The following is a 19,111-nucleotide window of genomic DNA, read 5'->3' as shown; positions in this document are numbered from 1 at the left end:
ATTGAGTTGAAATACTTCTTTCACCTCACAGGACTACAAGGACTAAAGACAGACTTGGGAAGCCCTTGAATTTTCTCTTCCAAAATCTTTGCATGGCCCTTAGCTGTTTATCATAAGGCAGAGTCCCGACCCTTCATCATCCTCCATTACCTCCTTTCTATGAGCGTGCTCACCTTTGAGCACTCCTCCAGAAGCATAGCATTCAAAGCTAAACCCAAAGGCAGATTCCAGGAAACTTAAAGTTCAAGCCTCTTCCAGCACAACAAGAGGGGTCCTAGAAGTGTATTCATGTGGTATTATGTTTCTGTAAAAGTTTTGGAAGTAAAATATTTTCATCTTAAAAGATTGCTGTCTCTGTGTACTCTAACTTCCCTTCAGTCATAATTTCCCTTGTGTCCAGAAGCACTGAAGTGATTGCTGGCATTTTGGGGATCTGGCTAAGGGGAAGCTGAGTTAGTTAAATGGAAAAAATGTATGTGGTTCATGGGCATTACAGCCCATTGGAACAGTAGCATCTATTCTGACTGCTTGAAGGCCTACTGTCACCTGGGTCACTTGGTATTGTGACACGAAGGTGGATGGCCAGAGACCAATCAGCAAATGAATGCTTTGGGACTCAGCACAGAAGCATGTAGGCAATGGGGTAATGTTTGAAATGTATGGATCCAGAACTAGAATTGGAAAATCCTCTCACATCTTATTCTGTATATGTAAAAGAAATTTGGTACAGATTTTCCCAAATTTGACCACTATCTTAAAAAATGTATGTAACTTTCCCAATAATGAGTTGTAGACTGGAAAGAAACTCTTCTAAACTACCAATAATAAAAATAAATTTCAATCAACTCCACTAGTGGAAAGACTGAACTATCTATTAACTCTATAGAACAAAATGTAACAAAATCATTTTCATATGAAGAAGAAATCAAAGAGTATGCAGTCAAAAGATGAAGGAAAAAGTATTGTTAAAGGTATACTAGGCAGTTAAGTAATTTAAAACATCAAGATATTTTTCTGAATTTGGTGATGTCTGGTTCTTGTGAATTTTTTAATTTGTAATTGGTTGTGACTTTTATTCTAAATAAATACTTTTTGTACCTTCTTTTATACTTGTGGGGTTTTTTCTTAAAGAAGCCTCTGTATTGTGTAATCTTCAGACTCCACAAAATGTGGATCTATCCCCTGTTGAACCTGATACTCTGAATATAGTCTAATCAGTGTAGCATTCAGGGAGTGGGAGCTTCCAATGGAAGAAATAACTAAGCACAATAATAGCTGAGACGTCCATTACTGTCCTATTTCATCTATCAAGCATCATAGAGAAATGAATGACTAGTTACAACTAGGGAATTTAGGGCATGACTGAAGAATGTCCGTTTGAACACACAAAAAAGAAAATTTCTTAAATGTATTACAACTTTTCTCACTTTTTAAAGAAAGTATACCAAACCTAACTGATTCATCATTTTCATAGTGGCTGTAATTTATTCACTATGCTATGATTTGGTGATACCCTTAGGACCCATCTAGGCATAAATGTTTTTGCCTCTACACTAAATGGCCTCAGGCTCCTATAGTTTTCATTGTTGCTGTTCTACTTTAAAAGTAACTTTTTCCTTTGAACCCGGTATTTTTCCTATAACCTTTTCTTTTCTTGATAATCTTTCTTGTCTCACTTTAAGTTCCTGTTTATGGTCTGGTATGGAATTGATCAACTATATAAACATTCTCATTAGAACTCTGTTTAAAATGCCTTGTGGGAGGGGGGAGGTTCAGTGAATAATATGTGTGAGCTTTAGTGCATACATTTCATGGTATCTGTTGTGGTTGCTTGGAATCCTTTCTTATTTTCTTCCAATTTCTCACTCACTAGTAATGGTAAGAAGCCCTGGATTCTCCTTTTCACATATTCTCTCAGTAAATATTTAATAACCATTTACTATGAGCCAGGCATTCTTCTAAGTGTTAAGGATACAGAAGTAAATGGAACAGAAAAAAAATCCCTGCCCTTGTGAAGCTTATATTCTGATAGAATAGGGAAGGAGAGGTCAAATAATAAGTTGTGGCAGAAAATGTTAGTGTTTACAATATCCATATGTTCCTATATGTTTTCCAGTCTCCTTTGCATTTAGGATAGCTGTGTGACTACTTCTGGCAAATAGAATTTAAGCAGCAATGATGGGTATCACTTCTAACAGTGAAGCTAAAAATCCAATGTGACTTCTTTCCTTCTCTTCACCTTCCCTGGATACCACAGAGGCCACCTGTTGAAATGGTGTCATCCCAAGATGGAAGGAGCCTGCATCACTGAGCCATCACTTGGAGGAAAGCTAACTGATATAAGGCTGTGATGAGAGCAAGAAATAAAGTGTTAAGCTACTTATTTGTTACAGCAGCCAGTATTAATGATCCTGACTAGGGACTTCCCTGGTGGTCCAGTGGTAAAGAATCTGCCTTCCAATGCAGGGGACATGGGTTCGATCCCTGGTCAGGGAGCTAGGTTCCCACATGTCGTGGGGCAGCTAAGCCCACACTCCACAGCTACTGAGCTCGTGCTTCTCAACTAGAGAGAAACCCTGCACACCACAACTAGAGAGAAGCCCATGCACCACAGGGAGAGATCCTGCACGTGTCAACGAAGATCCTGCGTGCCACAACTAAGACCCAATGCAGCCAAAAATAAATAAATAAATAAATAGATGATCCTGACTACAATGGAAATTAATACCTTGAAACAGGGTATTGCTATAATTAAAACCTAAAATATGTGGCATTTACTTAGGAGTTAAGTAGCAAAAAACTAACATTGGAAGCTAGAAAGATGGTGATAATAGTATGCAGTGGCAAAACAATTAGTAAAATGTTACCATTATCACATAACTTATCTCGAGCCACTGAGTCAGCAGCAGTTAAGATAAGTGATCAGAAAGAATCAATTAGTAAGTGATAGAGACTACTGATCGCATATGGCAAAGTATCACAAAAAAGATACGAGTTGAGGAAAGAACTAACCAGTTTTCAAAAATAAATGAGAGATTACAGAAAGTCTAGAAATTTCATGCTTCACAGAGGTGGATTGACAAAGCCCCAGTAAAATTCAGCCAGGGAAAAGATAACGTTTAAGGGTGTGGTTAGATAGGTTCAAGGTTACCATTAAGTTGAGGAACGTTTAGTCTTATATTTACAAAAACACTGGGTATAGTTACTGGCACACGTAACTGACTGGAAGAAAAAGATCAGAAACCTATTTATTTGTTTTTTTATTTTTTTAATGTTATTATGATTTTATTTATTTATTTTTTAACACCTTTATTGGAGTATAATTGCTTTACAATGCTGTGTTCGTTTCTGCTTTATAATAAAGTGAATCAGCTATACATGTACATGTATCCCCATATCTCCTCCCTCTTGCATCTCCCTCCCACTCTCCCTATCCCACCCCTCTAGGTGGTCACAAAGCACAGAGCTGATCTCCCTATGCTATGCTGCTGCTTCCCACTAGCTAGCTATTTTACAGTTGGTAGTGTATATACATCCATGCCACGCTCTCACTTCGTCCCAGTTTACCCTTCCCCCTCCCCGTATCCTCAAGTCCATTCTCTATGTCTGCGTCTTTATTCCTGTCCTGCCCCTAGGTTCTTCAGAACCATTTTTTTTAGATTCCATATATATGTGTTAGTATACAGTATTTGTTTTTCTCTTTCTGACTTACTTAACTCTGTATGATGGACTCTAGGTCCCTCCACCTCACTACAAATAACTCAATTTCATTTCTTTTTATGGGTGAGTAATATTCCATTGTACATATGTGCCATATCTTCTTTATCCATTCATCTGTTGATGGACATTTAGGTTGCTTCCATGTCCTGGCTATTGTAAATAGAGCTGCAATGAACATTTTGGTACATGACTCTTCTTGAATTATGGTTTTCTAAGGGTATATGCCCAGCAGTGGGATTGCTGGGTCGTATTGTAGTTCTATTTATAGTTTTTTAAGGAATCTCCATACTGATCTCCATAGTGGCTGTATCAATTTATATTCCCACCAACAGTGCAAGAGGGTTCCCTGTTCTCCACACCCTCTCCAGCATTTATTGTTTGTAGATTTTTTTGATGATGGTCATTCTGATTGGTGTGAGGTGATACCTCACTGTAGTTTTGATTTGCATTTCTCTAATGATTAGTGATGTTGAGCATCCTTTCACGTGTTTGTTGGCAATCTGTATATCTTCTTTGGAGAAATGTCTATTTAGGCCTTCTGCCCATTTTTGGATTGGGTTTTTGTTTTTTTGATATTGAGTTGCATGAGCTGCTTGTAGATTTTGGAGGTTAATCCTTTGTCAGTTGCTTCGTTTGCACATGTTTTCTCCCATTCTGAGGGTTGTCTTTTCATCTTGTTTATGGTTTCCTTTGCTATACAAAAGCTTTTAAGTTTCATTAGGTCCCATTTGTTTATTTTTATTTCCATTTCTTTAGGAGGTGGGTCAAAAAGGATCTTGCTCTGATTTATGTCATAGAATGTTCTGCCTGTGTTTTCCTCTAAGAGTTTTATAGTGTCTGGCTTTACATTTAGGTCTTTAATCCATTTTGAGTTTGTTTTTGTGTATGGTGTTAGGGAGTATGCTAATTTCATTCTTTTACATGTAGCTGTCCAGTTTTCCCAGCATCACTTATTGAAGAGGCTATCGTTTCCCCATTGTATATTCTTGCCTACCTTATCAAAAATAAGGTGACCATGTTCATGGGTTTATCTCTGGGCTTTCTATCCTGTTGCATGATCTATATTTCTGTTTTTGTGCCAGTACAATAGTGTCTTGATTACTGTAGCTTTGCAGTACAGTCTGAAGTCCAGGAGCCTGATTCCTCCAGCTCCGTTTATCTGTCTCAAGATTGCTTTGGTTATTTGGGGTCTTTTGTGTTTACATACAAATTGTGAAATTTTTTGCTTTGGTTCTGTGAAACATGCCATTGGTGGTTTGCTAGGGATTGCATCGAATCTGTAGATTGCTTTGGGTAGTTTGGTCATTTTCACAATGTTGATTCTTCCAATCCAACAACATGGGATAGCTCTCCATCTGCTTGTATACTCCTTAATTTCTTTCATCAGTGTGTTACAGTTTTCTGCATACAATTCTTTTGTCTCCTTAGGTAGGTTTCTTCCTAAGTATTTTATTCTTTCTGTTGCAATGGTAAATGGGAGTGTTTCCTTAATTTTTCTTTCAGATTTTTTGTCATTAGTGTACACGAATGCAAGAGATTTCTGTGCATTAATTTTGTATCCTGCTACTTTACCAAATTTGTTGATTAGCTCTAGTAGTTTTCTGGTAGCATCTTTAGGATTTTCTATATGTAGTAACAATGTCATCTGCAAACAGTGACAACTTCTTCATTTCTGATTTGGATTCCTTTTATTTCTTTTTCTTCTCTGTTTGCTGTGACTAAAATTTCCAAAACTACGTGGAATAATAGGGGTGAGAGTGGACAACCTTGTCTTGCTCCTGATTTTAGAGGAAATTGTTTCAGTTTTTCACCATTGAGAACAATGTTGGCCGTGGGTTTGTCATATATGGCCTTTATTATGTTGAGGTAAGTTCCCTCTTTGCCTACTTTCTGGAGGGTTTTTATCAAAACTGGGTGTTGAATTTTGTCAAAAGCTTTTTCTGCATCTATTGAGATGATCATATGCTTTTTCTTCTTCAGTTTAATATGTTTTATCACATTGACTGATTTGCGTATATTGAAGAATCCTTGCATTCCTGGGATAAATCCCACTTGTTCATGGTGTATGATCCTTTTAATGTGCTGTTGGATTCTGTTTGCTAGTATTTTGTTGAGGATTTTTGAATCTATATTCATCAGTGATATTGGCCTGTAGTTTTCTTGCTTTGTAACATCCTTTTCAGGTTTTGGTATCAGGGTTATGGTGGCCTCGTAGAACGAGTTTGGGAGTGTTCCTCCCTCTGCTGTATTTTGGAAGAGTTTAAGAAGGATAAGTGTTAGCTCTTCTCTAAATGTTTGATGGAATTCGCCTGTGAAGCCATCTGGTCCTGAGCTTTTGTTTGTTGGAAGATTTTTTTTTTTAAGTTATTAATTTATTTATTTATTTTTGTTTGTGTTGGGTCGTCGTTTCTGTGTGAGGGCTTTCTCTAGTTGCAGCAAGTGGGGGCCACTCTTCATCGCGGTGCGGGGGCCTCTCACTGTCGCGGTCTCTCCTGTTGCAGAGCACAGGCTCCAGACGCGCAGGCTCAGTAGTTGTGGCTCACGGGCCCAGCTGCTCTGCAGCATGTGGGATCTTCCCAGACCAGGGCTCAAATCCGTGTCCCCTGCATTGGCAGGCAGACTCTCAGCCACTGCGCCACCGGGGAAGCCCCTGTTGGAAGATTTTTTAATCACAGTGTCAATTTCAGTGCTTGTGATTGGTCTGTTTATATTTTCTATTTCTTCCTGGTTCAGTCTTGGAAGGTTGTGGTTTTCTAAGAATTTGTCCATTTCTTCCAGGTTGTCCATTTTATTGGCATATAGTTGCTTGTAGTAACCTCTCATGATCCTTTGTTTTTCTGCAGTATCAGTTGTTACTTCTCCCTTTTCACTTCTAATTCTATTGATTTGAGTCTTCTCCCTTTTTTTCTTGATGAGTCTGGCTAATGGTTTATCAATTTTGTTGATCTCCTCAAATAACCAGCTTTTAGTTTTACTGATCTTTGCTATTGTTTCCCTCATTTCTTTTTCATTTATTTCTGATCTGATCTTTATGATTTCTTTCCTTCTGCTAACTTTGGGGTTATTTTGTTCTTCCTTCTCTAATTGCTTTAGGTTTAAGGTTAGGTTGTTTATTTGAGATGTTTCTTGTTTCTTGAGGTAGGATTGTATTGCTATAAACTTCACTCTTAGAACTGCTTTTGCTGCACTCCATAGATTTTGGGTCATCATTTTTTGTCATTTGTTTCTAGGTATTTTTTGATTTCCTCTTTGATTTCTTCAGTGATCTCTTGGTTATTTAGTTGTGTATTGTTTAGCCTCCATGTCTTTGTATTTCTTACAGATTTTTTCCTATAATTGTTATCTAGTCTTATAGCGTTGTGGTCAGAAAAGATACTTGATATGATTTCAATTTTCTTAAATTTACCAGGGTTTGATTTGTGACCCAAGATATGATCTATTCTGAGGATGTTCCATGAGCACTTGAGAACAAAGTGTATTCTGTTGTTTTCGCATGGAATGTTCTATAAATATCAGTTAAGTCTATCTTGTTTAATGTATCATGAAGCTTGTGTTTCCGTATTTATTTTCATTTTGGATGATCTGTCCATTGGTGAAAGTGGGGTGTTAAAGTCCCCTACTGTGACTGTGTTGCTGTCAATTTCCCCTTTTATGGCTGTTAGCATTTGCCTTATGTATTGAGGTGCTCCTATGTTGGGTGCATAAATATTTATAGTTGTTATATCTTCTCTTGGATTGATCAGTGGCGGGCTGCACAATCTCCCAGGAGGGGAAGTGTGGATAGTGACCTGTGCTTGCACACAGGATTCTTGGTGGCTGCAGCAGCAGCCTTAGCATTTCATGCATGTCTCTGGTGTCCGTGCTGATAGCCATGGCTCGTGCCCATCTCTGGAGCTTGTTTAGGCGGTCCTCTGAATCCCCTCTCCTAGTGCGCCCCGAAACAATGGTCTCTTGCCTCTTAGGCAGTTCCAGACTTTTTCCTGGACTCCCTCCTGGCTAGCTGTGGTGCACTAACCCCCTTCAGTCTGTGTTCACGCAGCCAGCCCCAGTCGTCTCCCTGTGATCTGACCTCTGAAGCTGGAGCCTCAGCTCCCAGCCCCCACCCGCCATGGCAGGTGAGCAGACAAGCCTCTTGGGCTGGTGAGTGCTGGTCAGCTCGGATCCTCTGTGCGTGAATCTCTCCGCTTTGCCCTCTGCACCCCTGTTGCTGTGCTCTCCTCTGTGGCTCCAAAGCTGCTCCCCGCCGCCCACTCCCCGTCTCCCCCAGTGAAGGGGTTTCCTAGTGTGTGGAAACTTTTCCTCCTCCACCATTCCCTCCCAGAAGTGCAGGTTCCGTCCCTATTCTCTTGTCTCTGTTTTTTCTTTTTTCTTTTGCCCTACCCAGGTACGTGGGGAGTTTCTTGCCTTTTGGGGAGTCTGAGGTCTTTTGCCAGCGTTCAGTAGGTGTTCTGTAGGAGTTGTTCCGCACGCAGATGAATTTCTGATGTATTTGTGGGGAGGAAGGTGATCTCCATGTCTTACTCCTCTGCCATCTTGAAGGTCGAGACAGAAACCTATTTATTTTAGAAGAAATTATATTACCAAAGAAACTATTAGCTCACCCAGACTAAAAAGTTATTTATCAGTTTAAGTTTCAGAACAATTTTCCATGTGAGGAAGCAGGTTTTGAATGCTATACACACCCCACCAAGGAGATCCCTCAAGGGATCTCAAGGAGAGTAATGGGAAAGAAAGATCCTCACAGAGGAGAAAAAGGAAAGGATGGAGGTAGAGGGAACAATGTACCAGGGAGGTCCCCCCTGAGGGCAGAACCAGAATTTAATCATGAAACTTCCCAAACTGCCAGGGCAGGTGGGGATATATCACAGTGCCCGCTAACAGGGTTTCAGAATTACTCTGGACAAGAGACTGCTGTGTGTCTTCCATTCTTTTTTTTTCCAAATGTGAGTATCTATTGTGGGTGTCCATTATCTATTGGATTTCAGAGGAGGAAGATCTCTTGTTCTTTTGACCATGGGTTGCTATATACACTAAGTTGCTATACCAGGAGTCACCACATCTGGACTTGATGGAGAGAACTGCACATCACCCAAAGATCTAGGGCAAATGACTGCATTTTCTTCCTTAGTGAAAAAAATGAATGTTTTTTTTAAATATAGGAATGTATTGGTTTTATATTGTTGCATAACAAATTACCACAAACTTAGTGGCTTAACACAGCACACAGTTATTACCTGACAGTTTCTGTGGGTTGAAAATCTGGGCAAAGCTTAATTGGGATGTCTGCTCATGGTCTCACAAGGTGTCTGCTGGGTTACATTCTCATCTGAAGGCTTGACTGTGCAAAAATCTACTCACTCAATGTGTTGGCAAAATTCATTTCCTTATGGCTCTAGAACTAATGGCATCTTGTTTCTTCAAAGCTAGCAGGAGAATCTACCTTTCCAGTCTTCTAAGACAGAGTCTTATACGGTATACCTTAATCAATTGAGTAACATTCTATCATTTTTGCCATATTCTATTGGTTAGAAGCAAGTCACAGATCTCATCCACACTCAAGGAAAGATATTCTACAAGGGGACTTAGCTCATTGTCTGCCACAGGGAAAAGGGCAACAAATAGATATTTGGTGACCAGAGGGCAAATATATTGGTTTTTACCAATCACTATGTGCTTCTGTATTTTCCAGGCTGCCTTATGATTAAGTGGCCATGTGACTAGTTCTATACAATGAAATGTGAGCAGAACTAATGTTGGTCATTTCTAGACTAGATGATTAATTATACAATGTACCTTCCTTATCTCCTCTTCTCCCTTCCCTAGACCATGAAGGCTTCATGTTGAAAGATGGCAGCATTACAACATAAAAGAAGACTGGCTTTCTGAGCAGTGCTTGGAGACAAGCCACCCAGGAGAATAGCACCTATGTCCAGGCCAGGACAGGAGTAAGAAATAAATACTTCTCATGTTAAGGCACTCATATCTGGGAGTTATTTGTACGGAAGGTTTGAAGGGGTTGGAATATTATATAGGGGAGGAAGACAACCTCCCTGAGAAAATGATTTAAATAAGGATCTGATAGCAGTAAAGACTCAGCCACTCAGGCATTTCGGGGAAGAACATTCCAGGAAGAAGGAACAGTAAGTATAGAGGTGCTGAAATGGGAGATGGATAAATAGTATCTTACTGTATCAGAGGCTATGTTGATAATCACCTTGTTTTTAAGATATTTTACAGTAGTGTTTCCCCATCCCAAAATTATTTTGTTTAATACATTATTGTTATGAGCTTCATTCATAGACTTAAGTGTTTCAGGGACTAATATAAAATGTGAGTGTAAAATGTGAATAAATTTGTGATTCCATTGCAAAGATATTATTATCATTAATACTTCTATATTTCTTTATTTTGTCCTTGATTTGATCTTTTCCTCTTGGTAACAAAAATCTTGTTTGGGATTTAAGAAAGGAAATCCTACCTGGTAAAATTAGTCTGATAAGTTTAAAGAGTCTCTTTAGATTAATTCTGTTTTTTTAACTTAAAAAAGCTCAGTTTCCCAGATTCTTCCCCCCATACCCAGGATAGTGCCCGTGAAAAGAGGTGGCAGTGGAGGCTTATGTGATCATGTGTCAGCAGCTGGAGAGCTGGATCCATGGCATCCTCTGGATCTATGTTGGCCTCTCATGGGGAGTGGCCATCTGGACTGCCTGGGTTGTGGAAAGCCAACTGATCCCACCTCTGGGTATTCAGCTGATGGAGTCTGCTGAAGCCTCTGGCTACTGTGACTCATCATCTGATCTCTCAGGTTCTGGTAGGCCCAGCATTGCTCCCTGGCTGATTGGGCCTCCTCCCAGTTGTTGCTGCCGCTATAGACGCTTCTAAATGTCTGTCATATGTGCTATCTACTCCATGGCCTAGGGTACGCCTCCCTTGGGCTCTACCATGGAATCACCTCATCTTTCATCACTGCTGGCCCTATGACAGTCATTCTATTCTCAGTGCAGCTGCTTTCATGTTCCTCATCAGCATGTGGTTAGTTCTGAGGCCTATCCACAACAAGGAAACTGAGGTAGACTCAGTAAGGTTAAACTCAGGGTTTCCCTCTGTCTAACTACACTGTACCCCTGAACTTACTTTTTTTTTTTTTTTTTCCATACGCGGACCTCTCACTGTTGTGGCCTCTCCCGTTGCGGAGCACAGGCTCCAGACGTGCAGGCTCAGCGGCCATGGCTCACGGGCCTAGCCGCTCCACGGCATGTGGGATCCTCCCAGACCGGGGCACGAACCCATGCCCCCTGCATCGGCAGGTGGACTCTCAACCACTGCGCCACCAGGGAAGCCCCCCCGAACTTACTTTGATGCAGCTGCCCTCAGGTTGGTGCCAGAGCAACCTGTGAGGCAATCTCCTTACTAAACCTTAAATATAAATTGAAGAAGATTCTGGGAAGATAGTGGAGTAGGAAGCACCAGGAATCTGTCTCCCCACCTAGCCAATGATTGCACGATCAGAATCTGTCTGATGTAACTATTTTAGAGCACTGGAGTCTGTTGAAGGCTTGAAACCTCCAGGGGAGACTTGGATGGCAAATTGTGGTTAATTTTGGCCAATTTTAGCTCTTAGCACAGTAGCAGCTACCTAACTCCCACACCCAGCCATGTGTCTGGCAGCTATATACATGTTCTTAGAGCAGCTTGCACACAGCTTACAGGAAACAGGGTGGTCAAAAAAGACTATGTCTTCCAAATATCAGGGATCTATACTCTGATCACTGATTGCTGCTTCTGATCACAGAGGTACAGACAAAGAGGTGGGTAGCCATTGTTGCTGTACCTACCCTCTCCTTGATGCAAGCCCCTCCCCATCCAGCTGAAGTGATTTCCAGGGGATTTAAAGACCGTTTTCCCCCTTCATTTTTCATTTTTTTCCCTTTTAGGAGGCAGACATTAAAGAGTACGGCATTCAAAAACTACTGCCTTTATGGAGAAAATTAGAAGCTGACTGTGTATTTCCAGGGAAAGGCTCAGAAAAGACCTGCGAAGACCTTAAGTTACATCTCGGTCTGATCCTTGGCACAGAGACAGCCTGCAACAATATAAATATAAATATAAATACAACAAACCCTGGAAAGGGAGAGAATCTGATTTCTAGAGTTACCACATTATTAGATTCAAATGTTCAAGGTTAAACAAAAAATCACAAGGCATACAAAGAAACAGGAATGTATAGCCCACTCAAAAGAAAAAATAAATCAACAGAAACTGTTCCTTTAAAAGATCTAATGGCAAATATACTAGACAAAGTTTTCAAAACAACTGTCTTAAAGATGCTCAAAGAACTAAAGGAAGATGTAAAGAAAGTCAAGAAAATGATTTGTGAACAAAATGGAAATATCAATATCAATAAAGAGATAGAAAACCTGGGGAAAAAAAGAAATCCTGGAGCTGAAAAGTACAAAAGCTAAAATGAAAAATTGGCTAGAGGGATTCAAAGGCAGATTGGAGCAGGCAGAAGAAAGAATTAGCAAACTTGAAAATATGACAATGGAAATTATTGAGTCTGAGGAATAGAAAGAGAAAAGATTGAAGAAACATAAACAGAGCCTAAGGAATCAGTAGGATACCATCAAACAAACCAACATATGCATTGTGGGAGTCCCAGAAGAAGAAGAGGGAGAAAACGGGGCAGAGAAAATATCTGAAGAAATAATGGCTGAAAACTCCCAAGTAAGATGAAATATATGAATATAAACACCCAAGAAGCCCAACAAAGTCCAAGCAAGATCAACTCAAAAAGAAACCTACACCAAGATACATTATAATCAAATTATCAAAAATCAAAGAGAAAATCTTGAAAGCAGCAAGAGAAAAGCAAATAATCACATATCAGCTATTCTCAGATTAATCCTAAGATTATCAGCAGATTCCTCACCAGAAATTTTGGAGACCAGTAGAGAGTGGACTAATATATTCAAGATGCTAAAAGAAAAAAAAAAAACCTGCCAGCTAAGAATTCTATATCCAGCAAAACTGTCCTTCAAAAATGAGGGAGAAATTAAGACATTCTCAGATAAACAAAAGTTGAGGGAGTCGGTGACCACTAGACCTGTCCTGCAAGTGAAATGAAAGGACACTCAACAGTAACTTGAAGCCATATGGAGAAATAAGATATCAATAAAGGCAAGTACATGAGTAATTATAAAAGCTAGTATTATTGTAACAATTGTTTGACACTGCACTTTTTGTTTTCTACTTGATTTAAGAGACTAATACATTTAAAGAAAAAAATTAATGAAACAGCTAGTATTACTGTAACTTTGTTTTCTATATAATTTGAGAGACTAATGCATTTAAAAGAACTATCAGTTTATGTTTTGGAGCACACAGTGCATAAAGATGTAATTCTATGACATAAACAACCTAATGTGGTGGGAATAGAACTGTAAAGGAGCAGAGTTTTTGTTATGTTATTAAAGTTTTAAATTTTTGTGCATCAAAATACCCTATGAAGAGAGTAAAAAGGCAACACACAGAATGGGAGAAAAAATTTGCAAGTCATATCTATGATAAGGGACCAATACCCAGAATATAGACAGAACTCCTAAAACTCAACAACAACAACAGAAAAAAAAAAAAACCTAATTCACAAATGGGCAAAGGACTTGAATAGACATTTCTCCACAGAAGATATTTGAATGGCCAATCAGCACATGAAAAGATGCTCAACGTCATTAAACATTAGAGAGATGCAAATAAAAACTATAATGAGATACGTCACACCCATTAGGATGGCAACTATTTAGAAAAACAGAAAACAACAATTGTTGATGAGGATGTGGAGATATTGGAACCCCTGTGCTCTGTTGGTGGGAATCTAAAATGATACAGCCACTGTGGAACAGTATGGTGGTTCCTCAAAAAGTTAAAAAGAATTCCCATATGATCCAGTAATTCTACTTTTGAATATATACCCAAAAGAATTAAAAGTTGTTTCTCAAAGCATGTGCTATATACATACAATGAAATATTACTCAGGCTTAAAAGGGAAGGAAATTCTACAATATGCTACAACATGGATGAACCTAGAGGACGTTATGCTAAGTGAAATAAGCTAGTCACAAAAAGGCAAATATTATATGATTTCACTTACTTGTGGTACTTAGAGTAGTCAAAATCATAAAGACAGAAAGGAGAATGGTGGTTGCCAGCGGCTGAAGGGAGAGGAGAATGAGGAGTTATTGTTTAATGAGTATAGAATTTCAGTTTACAGGGTGAAAAGAATTATAGGGACGGGTGTTGGTTGTACAACAATGTGAATGTATTTAATACATAAAATGGTTAGGACGGTAAATTTTATGCTATGTGTCTTTTACCCCAATAAAATAAATGAAAAAATAAAATAAATCAAAGCAAGAGTCCCTGCCCTAACATACTCACCCCCTTGAGGCCAGAGCCTGAAGAGGGCATATATTTTGAGAGACACATCTGGGTTGCTCTCATCTCTGTCTGCCTTCTTTTCCTATGACCTGCTGGCACTGGAAGAGACATTTTCTTTTACTTCTCCTTCCTTGTTTCTTACTTTCTTATTGTTTTCATCTTTTCAGCATCTTCCTTAATACCACCACTCCTTATAGTATTTTTAATAATATTCATATAGGAAGAGCCCCAATTTGCTTTCTTTATGAATATATCTTCACAATTTCTTGAGATGAGAGGCCAAAATGAACTTAATGCTACAGAAAGAGATCTATCCCCCAGAAGGATAATATTTTGATTATGTAAGAAATGTGATGAATGCTTTAAAAATCCAAAATGTATACTATAGTTGGCATATTTCTCTTGTTGATGAACAAATATTTATCTTGGATAAACCCAGCCTTTCCACTTGGCTCAAAATTCCAACCCAAAACATGATTCTGTTGGGATAGAAGACTATGAGTGATGCTGTAGCTTTTGGCCAAAGAAAATACTTCTTTCCCAGAAGCTGTAACATTATTGAAACTTGTGCCAAGGAGCTTATATTGTGATTTAGTTCAAGGTCATGCAGAGGTAGCAGGTGATGCAGCAATTAATCAAAGAAGACTTAAAGTGAAACAGAAACATAGAAAATACATTGTGAAATTAAAATCAAGGGTGAGGTCCTAGAAAAATAATGTAAGTTTTGGGGCTTCCCTGGTGGCGCAGTGGTTGAGAGGCCGCCTGCCGATGCAAGGGACGTGGGTTCCTGCCCTGGTCCGAGAGGATCCCACATGCCGCGGAGAGGCTGGGCCCATGAGCCATGGCCGCTGGGGCTGTGCGTCCAGAGCCTGTGCTCCGCAACGGGAGAGGCCACAACAGCGAGAGGCCTGCGTACCGCAAAATAAATAAATAAAAATAATATAAATTTTATGAAAAGTTTGATTATAGTGTCTTTTTTTAGTGTTATTCTTTCCCCATGTCCTGGAGTCAGTGATATACCACATACAGCTTATCCATTTATACTGGTTTTCTTTGTATGCCAAGCCACTTCCTCTGGAGACCCATGCTCCACCCTTCTCCACCCCGCTTTGTGTCCTGGAAAACTGACCCATACAGACTGCACAACAGGCTCGCTGCCTTGCTCCCTGGCATTGGAGGAGATTGGATGGTAGGACAACAGAGGGGTTGGAGTGTTTTCTCCCCAGCTCCCTCCTGGACTTGGTGATGCAGTTCCAGAGTCCCCCATTAGGCAGTCCGCTTTCTACTCCTCCAGCCCTCACTGGACTCCGGGACACCGTTGCCCTTTCTGCCTATGGATAAGAGCAGCTTCCCACTGTTCCTGGTCCCTAGCTGCCTCAACATTCCTGCTAGGTTTCTTAACTCTGCCGAAACCTCTGTGAACAGAGTTTTTGTGACATTCTGTACTCCAGTCCAACTCAGCATGCGTTCTATTTTCTGCTGGGCTCTCAACTGCCATCCGTTCCCAGGATATTTATACTTTGAGAAATGATAGATTTAGACACGGTTAGAAGTACATTTAAAGTAGATGGTCTTTACAGTTCAGATCAATAGGGTTCAGGTCAATAGAGCTCAGATCAATTGCCATCAGGTAATTTCATAAGGAACTTTTTTTTTCAATTAAAAAAATTATTTTGTTTATTTTTGGTTGTATTGTGTCTTTGTTGCAGGGCGTGCGCTTTCTCTAGTTGCGGCGAGCGGGGGCTACTCTTCATTGCGGTGCACGTGCTTCTCATTGCGGTGGCTTCTCTTATTGCGGAGCACGGGCTCTAGGCACACGGGCTTTAGTAGTTGTGGCATGCGGGCTCAGTAGTTGTGGCTCACAGGTTTAGTTGCTCCGCCGCATGTAGGATCTTCCCGGACCAGGGATCAAACCAGTGTCCCCTGAATTGGCAGGCAGATTCTTAACCGCTGCGCCACCAGAGAAGTCCTGCTATCACGTTATTTCAGACCTAGATTCATTGAGAGTTTATATCTCAGTTTTGAAGGTTCAAAAACTTCAATTTTATCAACTCACCTAGAGATGACAGAACCATAGGGAATCTGTTCATGCCAAATAAACTCATAGGATACAGAGTTCTATTTCTAGACTTCTGTTTATTAACTTACAGAAGGGAATCTCTGGCACCAGAACTGTTAGACCATCAGCTCAGGGTTCTCCTTTTAGGTGGATAATATCATGTAGAGTCTCAAATTAAAAATCAGAGTTTTGCATCATGGTGAGCACAGAGTTAGAATTAGAGGCATTAGATATTTCTAAGGTCTTTTCCCATGTATTTACATCAACACAGTGAATTGCTCTTATACACTTCCGGCATTTGCCTACATGAACACAACAAAAAACAAACAGTACTCACATGGAATACTATAAAGTAATGAGAATGAACAAGTTACAACCAAATAACGATATGGATGACTCTCACAAGCATGAAGTTGAGTGAAAGAAGGCAGACACAAAAGAGCATAGATTGTATAATACATTAATTAATGCCATTTAGAAGTCAGGACAGTGGTTACCTTGGGGTGGGGTGGGAGGTTATGACAGGAAGAGAGCCTCGAGGGGGATTCTGGGAAGCTGGTGATGTACTCTTTTTTTTTTTTTTTTTTTTTCTGTACGCGGGCCTCTCACTGTTGTGGCCTCTCCCGTTGCAGAGCACAGGCTCCGGATGCGCAGGCTCAGCAACCATGGCTCACGGGCCCAGCCGCTCCACGGCATGTGGGATCTTCCCAGACCGGAGCACGAACCCGCGTCCCCTGCATCGGCAGGCGGAGTCTCAACCACTGCGCCACCAGGGAAGCCCTGATGTTCTCTTTTTTAATCCGGGTACTAGTGACACAACGGGATCCATTTGTGAAAATTTATCAAGTTATACATTTATAATAGGGGTGCACCTTTTTGTATTTATATTATACTTCAATAAAGTTTTTCAAAATTATCAGTACCACTCCTAGAAACGGAGCTTGCCGTCTATTGGACAATACTCTAGATCCACTGACCAACTACCACCAATTTTGCTTTTCTGATGGGGTAGTCATTGTCAGTACTAAAGCTTCTATCATGACATTATCTCAAATAATAATGTCTAACATCACAACTATTTTACATTAGCACCTCATACTTTCTGGATGTCTTCCAGATGAAACATAATGATAACTCTTTGGTTCTAGTCACAAAAAATTCTTGGAAATAATATCTTAGATTAGGCTATTTCTGGAGAGAGTTCCATTGACCTCTTTTAAAACTTTAATCTCAATTTTTATGTGCCTTCTTGATACACCAGAGCAGTGATTTGTAATCAGATGTATGCCTTGGAATCTCAACCCACACCTGTTGAATCAAAGCCTCTATAGTCTCCCACTTTCTTGTCATATGTAGTTTGAAAATGTGTCCAGGATGAATCAGATGCACTTCTCTATTTAAAAACTGCTCTCTTATTTGAACAGATATTGGCTACATCAATGTTCATAGCTACATTATTCACAATAGCCAAAAGGCAGAAACAACAAATTTCTGTGACCAGATGATTGGGTAAACAAAATCTGGTATATACATGCCATGAAATATTATTCAGACTTAAAAAAGAATGGAATTCTGACACATGCTACAACGTGGATGAATCTTGAAGACATTATGCTAAGTCAGACACCAAAGGACAAATCTTGTATCATTCCACTTATATGAGGTACTTAGAGTAGTCAAATTCATAGAAACAGAAAGTGGAATGGTGATTTCCAGGAACTAGGGAGAGGCAGGATGGACAGTTAGTGTATTGGGTACAGAGTTGGTCTGGGAAGATGAAGAAGTTCTGGAGATGAATGGTGGTGATGGTTGCACAACACTGTGAATGCATTTAATGCCACTAAACTGTACACTCAAAAATGGTTAATATGGTAAATTTTATGTTACATATATTTTACCACACAAATAAAAACACTCTCCTGGAGGCTTATTTAACTTATTTTATGCCAAAACAAACTAAGGGTTCACACTATTGGAGGAAGATAATAAAATCAAACTCAAGGGCCATCTAATGGCACCAGCAGCCCCCTACTTGAAGGCCAGAGTGACCCACAGCCTTGCATGTAGATAGAGCTTTGTACGGTGCCATTTTTGTTCTTGCTTATTTGATCTGGACGTTGACTAGTGGGAGGAAGCATTAGGTGCTCAGCCTACAGACTACATATGGTTCCTCTGGCTTGTTGATTAAAAGGAGCCTCTTATCTCATTGATCTCCTTAGGAAGCTAAGCCCTACCTGGCAACAGTTGCCATGCCAGAGGGACTTTGTTTAAACAGCATTCAGAAACGTCATTCATGAGCATTAAAGAAACCCTGCAATAAAGAATTTCATTCCATTTTGCCTTGACTCCTCTAAAGAAAATATCATTTTTCTTTGAGCACTGTCATATAATTGTTTCTAATAACAATAATAGTTTATTACTTTAGGCATTTGATAATTATTTTGGTTTAGTTGTTTATAACAAGATTTATCTCACTCACCTAGCTGTCAAAAGAAACAGGATACCTTCATGGCCTTCATAAGAAGTCCCTGGCTCATGACAGCCAGACTTCCAGTGGGAGGTTTTCTAATACAATTATAGGGGCTCTAATCCACTTTTTGAAATCCAGTGGCAAATATGCTCTTTTTTGGCTAACTAAAGCTGTGGCAAATATAGGTGCTATTACTCCCCCACCCACCGTCCCACCACCAAAACCAAAACCAAAACCAAACAAAAAAAACCCTTACTTTTTACGAACTAAAGATCTGATGAAATGACAATGTGGGGACTTCTTTTCAGCTAACTATGGTTCCAAATTAAAGTACATCGACTAAGGCACTCTCTTTAGATGAGTCTGCTTTTATGATTAGAAGAATGTAACGGTAATTGTCTTGTAAACTGGCTGTACCCAAGCAGCGA

The sequence above is a fragment of the Globicephala melas genome, chromosome 7 (assembly GCF_963455315.2).
Source record: "Globicephala melas chromosome 7, mGloMel1.2, whole genome shotgun sequence".
NCBI lineage: Eukaryota > Metazoa > Chordata > Mammalia > Artiodactyla > Delphinidae > Globicephala > Globicephala melas.
This window is presented reverse-complemented; position numbering follows the sequence as displayed.